Genomic DNA, 10808 nt, shown 5'->3' on the forward strand with positions numbered 1-10808 from the left:
TTCCTTTCATAGCTCAGGTGTCGGTTATACCATACAGTATGGGCTATGAAAGTGCCAAGTATTTGTTGTACCAAGTGTTATACAACATAAATCTAGATTAACCATTTAACAAGCAAAGTATTAAAAGTGAACAAGATAACAAATATAAAGCATGTTAGTAACCAACATTAAGGTCCATGTTAAGTTTATATTATACTTATTCTTACACCATTAGTGTACCCTTTTCACCTTGACATAATTAACTTAGCAACACATAATGAAAGAAAGAAACATAAATAAACAAGGAAAGGAAATGAAAAGCATAAGCAAGAAATTAATATAAGCAAAACTTAAGCATTACAAAATATAAAGAGAGAGCAAGAGCATGATCTTGATCTGAACACCAAGATGCCTAAATACATGGCAAATGCCTCCTTTTATAGGCCAAAATTCGAAACTATTGATTTGTTGACTAATTGATGAATGGGTGGCCACATCTTGACTTGGTGACAATTCTTATCTTCTTGTCTGCCAAAAACGTCATTGATAACGTCATAATTTGAACATACTTCAATCATGAAAGTTCTAGGGAATTGTCTCATATTTCCAGGGTAAAAAGTTTAGATCATTTGGACTTCTATAACTCGAGATATGGGCTGAACACTGAACAGTGTCTGGGCTGCAGGACAGATTCGGACTTCTTCGTTGTTGCTACAATTTGGACTTGAAAACGGCCTTGTTAAATCTTGGACTCCGCATGAAAGTTGTAGGCCTATGTCTTACCTTTTCATCCATATAAAGTAGAACTAAATCCGAGATCTACAGCTCCAGATATGACCCGATTACCGAACAATGTTCTAGTTTGGACTGCACCAACATCTCTTTTCTAAGTTTGGCCATCTCTTTGTTCTTTCAATTTCAGTACTTCAACTCATCAATCAATTCTTTCATTTATGTGATAGGACTGCATTTAAGATGAATATTTACCATTAATTAAAGGTATCTTATATTATTAGATATGTTATTATAAAACATTCTTTAGTTAAGGAGTTATTGATACTTCAAGTGCAAAATGATGATATAAAACCTTGATAAAAATGCACTTTTAAATACTAATCAAGGAGGTCTTGTAGCGCCAGACCGGAATAACAGCTGAAAAATGCCATAAATTTTGATCCGACCGTTGGATTGCGCTCCAATATTTACAGTAGTTTCTGGAGGCCCGTTTCCTTTCACCACCTATGGAATCCCTACTAGTGGCAGAGGAGGTCTTGTCGCGCCAGACCGAAATAACAACTGAAAAGGGCCATAAATTTTTACTTGACCATTGGATCGCTCTCAAATATTTACAGTAGTTTTCGAAGGCCCGTTTCCTTGTACTACCTATGGAAGTCCTACTACTTGAAGAGGAGGTCTTGAGGCGCCAGACCGGAATAACAGCTGAAAAGGGCTATAACTTTTGATCCGACCGTTGGATCGCGCTCAAAGATTTACAGTAGTTTTCAGAGGCCAGTTTCCTTGAACTACCTATGGAATCCCTACTCGTTGAAGAAGCAGTCTTGTGGCGCGAGACCGGAATAACAGCTAAAAAACGCTATAACTTTTGATCAGACCGTTGGATCGCGCTCAAACATTTACAGTAGTTTCTGGAGGCCCATTTCCTTGTACCACCTATGGAATCCCTACTAGTTGAAGAGAAGGTCTTGTGGCGCCAGACCGGAATAACAGCTGAAAAATGCCATAACTTTTGATCCGACCGTTGGATCCTGCTCAAACAATTATAGTGGTTTCCGGAGGCCCATTTCCTTGTACTACCTATGGAAGCCCTACTACTTGAAGAGGAGGTCTTCCGGCGCCAGACCGGAATAACAGCTGCAAAGGGCCATAACTTTTGATCCGACCGTTGCTCAAATATTTACAGTAGATTTCGGAGGCCCGTTTCCTTGGACTACCTATGGCATCCCTAGTAGTTGAAGAGGAGGTCTTGTGGCGCCAGACCAGAATAACAGCTGAAAAGGGCATAACTTTTGATCTGACTGTTGAATCGCGCTCAAATATTTGCAATAGTTTCTGGAGGCCCGTTTCCTTGTACAACCTATGGAATCCCTACTAGTTGAAGAGGAGGTCTTGTCGAGCCAGACTGGAATAACAGCTGAAAAGCGCCATAACTTTTTATCCGACCGTTGGATCGCGCTCAAATATTTACAGTAGTATCTGGAGGCCCGTTTTCTTGTATTACCTATGGAAGCCCTACTACTTGAAGAGGAGGTCTTGTGGTGCCAGACGGGAATAACAGCTGAAAAATGCCATAACTTTTGATCCGACCGTTGGATCGCGCTCCAAAATTTACAGTAGTTTCTGGAGGCCCGTTTCCTTGTACCACCTATGGAATCCCTACTCGTGAAAGAGGAGGTCTTGTCGAGCCAGACTGGAATAACAGCTGAAAAGTGCCATAACTTTTGATCCGACCGTTGGATCGCGCTCAAATATTTACAGTAGTATCTGGAGGCCCGTTTCCTTGTATTACCTATGGAATCCCTCCTAGTTGAAAAGGAGGTCTTGTCATGCGAGAGCGGAATAACAGCTGAAAAGCCCCATAACTTTTGATCCGACCGTTGAATCGTGCTCAAAGATTAACAATAGTTTCCGGAGGCCCGTTTCCTTGGACTACCTATGGAATCCATACTCGGTGAAGAGGAGGTCTTGTCGCGCGATAACGGAATAACAGTTGAAAAGCGGCATAACTTTTGATCAGACCGTTGGATCCCGCTCAAACATTTACAGTAGTTTCCGGAAACCCGTTTCCTTGTAACACCTATGGAAGCCCTACTACTTGAGAAGGAGGTCTTGTGGCGCCAGACTGGAATAACAGCTGAAAAGGGCTATAACTTTTGATCCGATCGTTGGATCGCGCTCAAATATTTAGAGTAGATTCTAGAGGCCCGTTTCCTTGGACTACCTATGGCATCCCTACTAGTTAAAGAGGTCTTGTGGGGCAAGACTAGAATAACATATGAAAAGGGCTATAACTTTTGATCCGACCATTGGATCGCGCTCAAATATTTATAGTAGATTCTGGAGGCCCGTTTCCTTGGACTACCTATGGCATCCCTACTAGTTAAAGAGGAGGTCTTGTGGCGCCAGACCGGAATAACAGCTAAAAAGGGCCATAGCTTTTGATCGGACCGTTGAATCGAGCTCAAATATTTACAATAGTTTCCGGAGGCCCCTTTCCTTGGACTCCCTATGGCATCCGTACTAGTTAAAGAGGAGGTCTTGTGGCGCCAGACCGGAATAACAGCTGAAAAGGACAATAACTTTTGATCGGACCGTTGAATAGAGCTCAAATATTTACTATAGTTTCCGGAGGCTCGTTTCCTTAGACTACCTGTGGAATCCCTACTCGTGGAAGAGGAGGTTTTGTCCCGCCAGACCGGAATAAGAGCTGAAAAGCGCCATAACTTTTGATGCGACGGTTGGATCGCGCTCAAATATTTACAGTAGTTTCCGGAGGCCCGTTTCCTTGGACGACCTCTGGAATCCCTACTCGTTGAAGAGGAGGTCTTATTGCGCGAGACCGGAATAACAGCTGAAAAGCGCCATAACTTTTGATCCGACCGTTGAATCGCACTCAAAGATTAACAGTAGTTTACGGAGGCCCGTTTGCTTGGATTACCTATGGAATCCCTACTAGTTAAAGAGGAGGTCTTGTTACGCGAGACCAGAATAACAGCTAAAAAGCGCCATAACTTTTGATCAGATCGTTGGATCGTGCTCAAACATTTATAGTAGTTTCTGAAAACACGTTTCCTTGTAGTACCTATGGAAGCCCTACTACTTAAAAAGGAGGTCTTGTGGCGCCAGACGGGAATAACAGCTGAAAAATGCCATAACTTTTGATCCGACCGTTGGATCGCGCTCCAAAATTTATAGTAGTTTCTGGAGGCCCATTTCCTTGTACCACCTATGGAATCCCTACTCGTGGAAGAGGAGGTCTTGTCGAGCCAGACTGGAATAACAGCTGAAAAGTGCCATAACTTTTGATCCGATCGTTGGATCGCGCTCAAATATTTACTGTAGTATTTGGAGGCCTATTTCCTTGTATTACCTATGGAATCCCTCCTAGTTGAAAAGGAGGTATTGTCATGCGATAGCGAAATAACAGCTGAAAAGCACCATAACTTTTGATCCGACCGTTGGATCGCGCTTAAAGATTAACAATAGTTTGCGGAGGCCCGTTTCCTTGCACCACCTATGGAATCCCTACTCGTTGAAGAGGAGGTCTTGTCGCGCCAGACCGGAATAACATCTGAAAAGTGCCATAACTTTTGATGCGACCGTTGGATCCTGCTCAAACAATTACAGTAGTTTCCGGAGGCCCGTTTCCTTGGATTACCTATGGAATCCCTACTAGTTAAAGAGGAGGTCTTGTTACGCGAGAACAGAATAACAGCTAAAAAGCGCCATAAATTTTGATCAGATCGTTGGATCGTGCTCAAACATTTACAGTAGTTTTCGAAAACACGTTTCCTTGTAGTACCTATGGAAGCCCTACCACTTGAAGAGGAGGTCTTGTGGCGCCAGACGGGAATAACAGCTGAAAAATGCCATAACTTTTGATCCGACCGTTGGATCGCGCTCCAAAATTTACAGTAGTTTCTGGAGGCCCGTTTCCTTGTACCACCTATGGAATCCCTACTCGAGGAAGATGAGGTCTTGTCGAGCCAGACTGGAATAACAGCTAAAAAGCGCCATAACTTTTGATCCGACCGTTGGATCGCGCTCAAATATTTACTGTAGTATCTGGAGGCCTGTTTCCTTGTATTACCTATGGAATCCCTCCTAGTTGAAAAGGAGGTATTGTCATGCGATAGCGAAATAACAGCTGAAAAGCACCATAACTTTTGATCCGACCGTTGGATCGCACTTAAAGATTAACAATAGTTTGCGGAGGCCCGTTTCCTTGTACCACCTATGGAATCCCTACTCGTTGAAGAGGAGGCCTTGTCGCGCCAGACCGGAATAACATCTGAAAAGTGCCATAACTTTTGATGCGACGGTTGGATCGCGCTCAAATATTTACAGTAGTTTCCGAAGGCCCGTTTCCTTGGACGACCTCTGGAATCCCTACTCGTTGAAGAGGAGGTCTTGTCGCGCGAGATCAGAATAACAGCTGAAAAGGGCTATAACTTTTGATCCGACCGTTGGATCGCGCTCAAATATTTACAGTAGATTCCGGAGGCCCGTTTCCTTAGACTACCTATGGCATCCCTACTAGTTAAACAGGAGGTCTTATGGCGCCAGATCGGAATAACAGCTGAAAAGGGCCATAACTTTTGATCCGACCGTTGAATCGCGCTCAAAGATTAACAGTAGTTTCCAGAGGCCCGTTTCCTTGTACCACCTATGGAATCCCTACTCGTTGAAGAGGAGGTCTTGTCGCGCCAGACCGGAATAACATCTGAAAAGTGCCATAACTTTTGATGTGACGGTTGGATCGCGCTCAAATATTTACAGTAGTTTTCGGAGGCCCGTTTCCTTGGACGACCTCTGGAATCCCTACTCGTTGAAGAGGAGGTCTTGTGGCGCCAGACCGGAATAACTGCTGAAAAGGGCCATAACTTTTGATCTGACCGTTGCATCGCGCTCAAATATTTGCAATAGTTTCCGGAGGCCCGTTTCCTTGTACCACCTATGGAATCCCTACTAGTTCAAGAGGAGGCCTTGTGGCGCCAGACTGGAATAACATCTGAAAAGGGCAATAACTTTTGATCCGACCGTTGGATCGCGCTCAAAGATTTACAGTAGTTTCTGGAGGCCCGTTTCCTTGTACCACCTATGGAATCCCTACTCGTGGAAGAGGAGGTCTTGTCGAGCCAAACTGGAATAACAGCTAAAAGCACCATAACTTTTGATCCGACCGTTGGATCGCGCTCAAATATTTACAATAGTTTCCGGAGGCCCGTTTCCTTGGATTACCTATGGAATCCCTACTCGTTTAAGAGGAGGTCTTGTTGCGCGAGACCGGAATAACAGCTAAAAAGCGCCATAACTTTTGATCAGATCGTTGGATCGTGCTCAAACATTTACAGTAGTTCCCGAAAACACGTTTCCTTGTAGTACCTATGGAAGCCCTACTACTTGAAGAGGAGGTCTTGTGGCGCCAGACGGGAATAACAGCTGTAAAATGCCATAACTTTTGATCCGACCGTTGGATCGCGCTCCAAAATTTATAGTATTTTCTGGAGGCCCGTTTTCTTGTACCACCTATGGAATCCCTACTCGTGGAAGAGGAGGTCTTGTCGAGCCAGACTGGAATAACAGCTGAAAAGTGCCATAACTTTTGATCCGACCGTTGGATCGAGCTCAAATATTTACAGTAGTATCTGGAGGCCCGTTTCCTTGTACCACCTATGGAATCCCTACTCGCTGAAGAGGAGGTCTTGTCGCGCCAGACCGGAATAACATCTGAAAAGTGCCATAACTTTTGATGCGACGGTTGGATCGCGCTCAAATATTTACAGTAGTTTCCGGAGGCCCGTTTCCTTGGACTACCTATGGCATCCCTACTAGTTAAAGAGGAGGTCTTGTGGCACCAGACCATAATAACAGCTGAAAAGGGCCATAACTTTTGATCGGTTGAATCGAGCTCAAATATTTACAATAGTTTTCGGAGGCCCGTTTCCTTGGACTACCTGTGGAATCCCTACTCGTGGAAGAGGAGGTTTTGTAGCGCTAGGCCGGAATAAAAGCTGAAAAGCGCCATAACTTTTGATGTGACGGTTGGATCGCGCTCAAATATTTACAGTAGTTTCTGGAGGCCCGTTTCCTTCGACGACCTCTGGAATCCCTACTCGTTGAAGAGGAGGTCATGTCGCGCGAGACAGGAATAACAGCTGAAAAGCGCTATAACTTTTGATCCGACCGTTGGATCGCACTCAAAGATTAACAGTAGTTTCCGGAGGCCCGTTTCCTTGGATTACCTATGGAATCCCTACTCGTTTAAGAGGAGGTCTTGTTGCGCGAGACCGGAATAACAGCTAAAAAGCGCCATAACTTTTGATCAGATCGTTGGATCGTGCTCAAACATTTACAGTAGTTCCCGAAAACACGTTTCCTTGTAGTACCTATGGAAGCCCTACTACTTGAAGAGGAGGTCTTGTGGTGCCAGACGGGAATAACAGCTGTAAAATGCCATAACTTTTGATCCGACCGTTGGATCGCGCTCCAAAATTTACAGTATTTTCTGGAGGCCCGTTTTCTTGTACCACCTATGGAATCCCTACTCGTGGAAGAGGAGGTCTTGTCAAGCCAGACTGGAATAACAGCTGAAAAGTGCCATAACTTTTGATCCGACCGTTGGATCGCGCTCAAATATTTACAGTAGTATCTGGAGGCCCGTTTCCTTGTATTACCTATGGAATCCCTCCTAGTTGAAAAGAAGGTTTTGTCATGCGAGAGCGGAATAACAGCTGAAAAGCGCCATAACTTTTGATCCGACCGTTGGATCGTGCTCAAAGATTAACAGTAGTTTCCGGAGGCCCGTTTCCTTGTACCACCTATGGAATCCCTACTCGTGGAAGAGGAGGTCTTGTCAAGCCAGACTGGAATAACAGCTGAAAAGTGCCATAACTTTTGATCCGACCGTTGGATCGCGCTCAAATATTTACTGTAGTATCTGGAGGCCCGTTTCCTTGTATTACCTATGGAATCCCTCCTAGTTGAAAAGAAGGTTTTGTCATGCGAGAGCGGAATAACATCTGAAAAGCGCCATAACTTTTGATGCGACGGTTGGATCACGCTCAAATATGTACAGTAGTTTCCGAAGGCCGTTTCCTTGGACGACCTCTGGAATCCCTACTCGTTGAAGAGGAGGTCTTGTCGCGCGAGACTGGAATAACAGCTGAAAAGGGCTCTAACTTTTGATCCGACCGTTGGATCGCGCTCAAATATTTATAGTAGATTCCGGAGGCCCGTTTCCTTGGACTACCTTTGGCATCCCTACTAGTTAAACAGGAGGTCTTGTGGCGCCAGACCGGAATAACAGCTGAAAAGGGCCATAACTTTTGATCGGACCGTTGACTCGAGCTCAAATTTTTACAATAGTTTCCAGAGGCCCATTTCCTTGGACTACCTGTGGAATCCCTACTCGTGGAAGAGGAGGTTTTGTCGCGTTAGACCGTAATAACAGCTGAAAAGCGCCATAACTTTTGATGCGACGGTTGGATCGCGCTCAAATATTTACAGTATTTTCCGGAGGCCCGTTTCCTTGGACGACCTCTGGATCCCTTGTCGTTGAAGAGCAGGTCTTGTCGCGCGAGACCAGAATAACAACTGAAAACCGCCATAACTTTTGATCCGACCGTTGGATCGCACTCAAAGATTAACAGTAGTTTCCGAGGCCCGTTTCCTTGGATTACCTATGGAATCCCTACTCGTTAAAGAGGAGACCTTGTTGCGCGAGACCGGAATAACAGCTAAAAAGCGCCATAACTTTTGATCAGATCATTGGATCGTGCTAAAACTTTTACAGTAGTTTCCGAATAACAGCTAAAAAGCGCCAAAACTTTTGATCAGACCGTTGGATCGCGCTCAAACATTTACAGTAGTTTCCGGAAACCAGTGTCCTTGTAGTACCTATGGAAGCCCTACTACTTGAAAAGGAGGTCTTGTAGCGCCAGACTGGATTAACAGCTGAAAAGGGCTATAACTTTTGATCCGACCGTTGGATCGCGCTCAAAGATTTACAGTAGTTTCCGGAGGCCAGTTTCCTTGAACTACCTATGGAATCCCTACTCGTGGAAGAGGAGGTTTTGTTGCGCCATATCGGAATAACAGCTGAAAAGCGCCATAACTTTTGATGCGACGGTTGGATCGCGCTCAAATATTTACAGTAGTTTCCTGAGGCCCGTTTCCTTGGACGACCTCTGGAATCCCTACTCGTTGAAGAGGAGGTCTTGTCGCGAGAGACCAGAATAACAGCTGAAAAGCGCCATAACTTTTGATCACACCGTTGAATCGCGCTCAAATATTTACAGTAGTATCCGGAGGCCCGATTCTTTGGGCTACCTATGGAATCCCTACTAGTTGAAGAGGAGGTCTTGTGGCGCCAGACCGGAATAACAGCTGAAAAATGCCATAAATTTTGATCCCACCGTTGGATCGCGCTCCAATATTTACTCCTTGAGAAAGGGAAAGCTTTCAACTTAACTTGTTCTTCATTGACTCCATTCGGTTTCATGCCAACACAAACCATATGGAACTCCTTGAGATGAGTATGAGGATCTTCTCCTGCAACACCATTAAATGTTGGTAACAAAAGTATAAAACCAGATTTGAGCTCAAAGTTTACATTATTGTCAATGTTTATGCACAATGGTTGATTTTCTACGTTAGGAGCAGCAAGCTCCTTGAGTGTTTGTTGTCGTGCAATAGCCATGGTGTTGAGGCGAGCTTCCTTTCTTAACCTGCGTAAAGTGCTTTCTATTTCAAGATCAACCTGCACTTGAATTTGATTAGTAGAACGGGTCACATGCATAAATTGCTAAGAAAACTCAAAATAAAGTAACCACACAAGAGATCGAAAACAATGCAAATTGTACGAAAACCCTACGGTAGAAAACTAAAACTGCCTAAAAACACTAGAAAACAGCGGAATTTGGCCTCAATAGGGTGGGGCTAGTGATTTATCATGAGTCCTGTTCAGAACGTCGTTTCCCTTCAGGAAACAAAAGGCCGATACCTAATTCCACCAAAAACTCTGTTTTGAACAGTACCGCTGCCGCAAGTGAACAGTACAGCCGCAAGCAAAAATTCTGTTTTTTTTTTTCATAAATATAAATAACAATCACATAAACTAAAAATAACAGTACAAGCACAAGAATCAACTAAAATTACTTCCCCGGCAACGACGCCAAAATTTGTTGCGATGTCGCGGTCGCACAAATTAATTACCCTAGCTTCAAACACAACACACAAGATAGTATAGAGCAAGCAAGGGGTCGATCCCACGAGAAAGTTTCAAGTCAGATTTTTATGTTGTACGTTATGTAATTGGGGGGGGTTTGGTTTGTGATTTTCTAAACTATGGCAGCAATTAAACTAGCAAACAAAATCAATTAAATTCGAAACTTATCAAGAAAACAAATCTTGGTCGCAAGCACACATCCACCAACGGAAATTAGAACCGATCCTTGAAACGAAAATTGCAGTTTATGTTCTGAAATTTTATCTTTTCTTAACGTTGATTAATTAACGGATCCGCCGTATAACTAATCCTAACCAACAAACAATCAAAGTGTCCGCACTAATGATTCAATTTAATGGTAGCTTTAAGAACTAGATAATTTCATCAAGATTAACATACAAAGTTGTCCGCAGCTTGTGTCACTTTGTTCAAATGTTCTCCCTAAGTTCAATAACGTAGTTCCGCCACAATTATCAAGCTTAGTTGCTTCACAAGTTCATATATCACAACTCCGGTTTTGATATTAAACTTAGCAATAGATTGTTCACAACAATAACTTAGAGTCCGCTCTAGCAATCATCAACAACAATCATAGGAAATATGCATAGGAAAACAATCATACTCATTCATAACATAAACTGAAAATAAAAGAAAGAATAAATCTCACGGTTCTTGAAATTCGAAGGTTTGTTGTGTCCTTGCAACCAAGAAAAGAGCTTAGCCTTGCATAACTATTGAACAACTACTTCTAAAGAATGAAAAGAGCATGATTTTTTGGGTTTGTAGAGGAGAGAATTTGTGTTTATTCTCTGCTGGCTGCTGCCTCCTTCTGCTCTCCCTCTTTTCTGCTGGCTGCTGCCTC

Source organism: Populus trichocarpa, chromosome 16 (assembly GCF_000002775.5).
Source record: "Populus trichocarpa isolate Nisqually-1 chromosome 16, P.trichocarpa_v4.1, whole genome shotgun sequence".
NCBI classification, from domain to species: Eukaryota; Viridiplantae; Streptophyta; class Magnoliopsida; order Malpighiales; family Salicaceae; genus Populus; species Populus trichocarpa.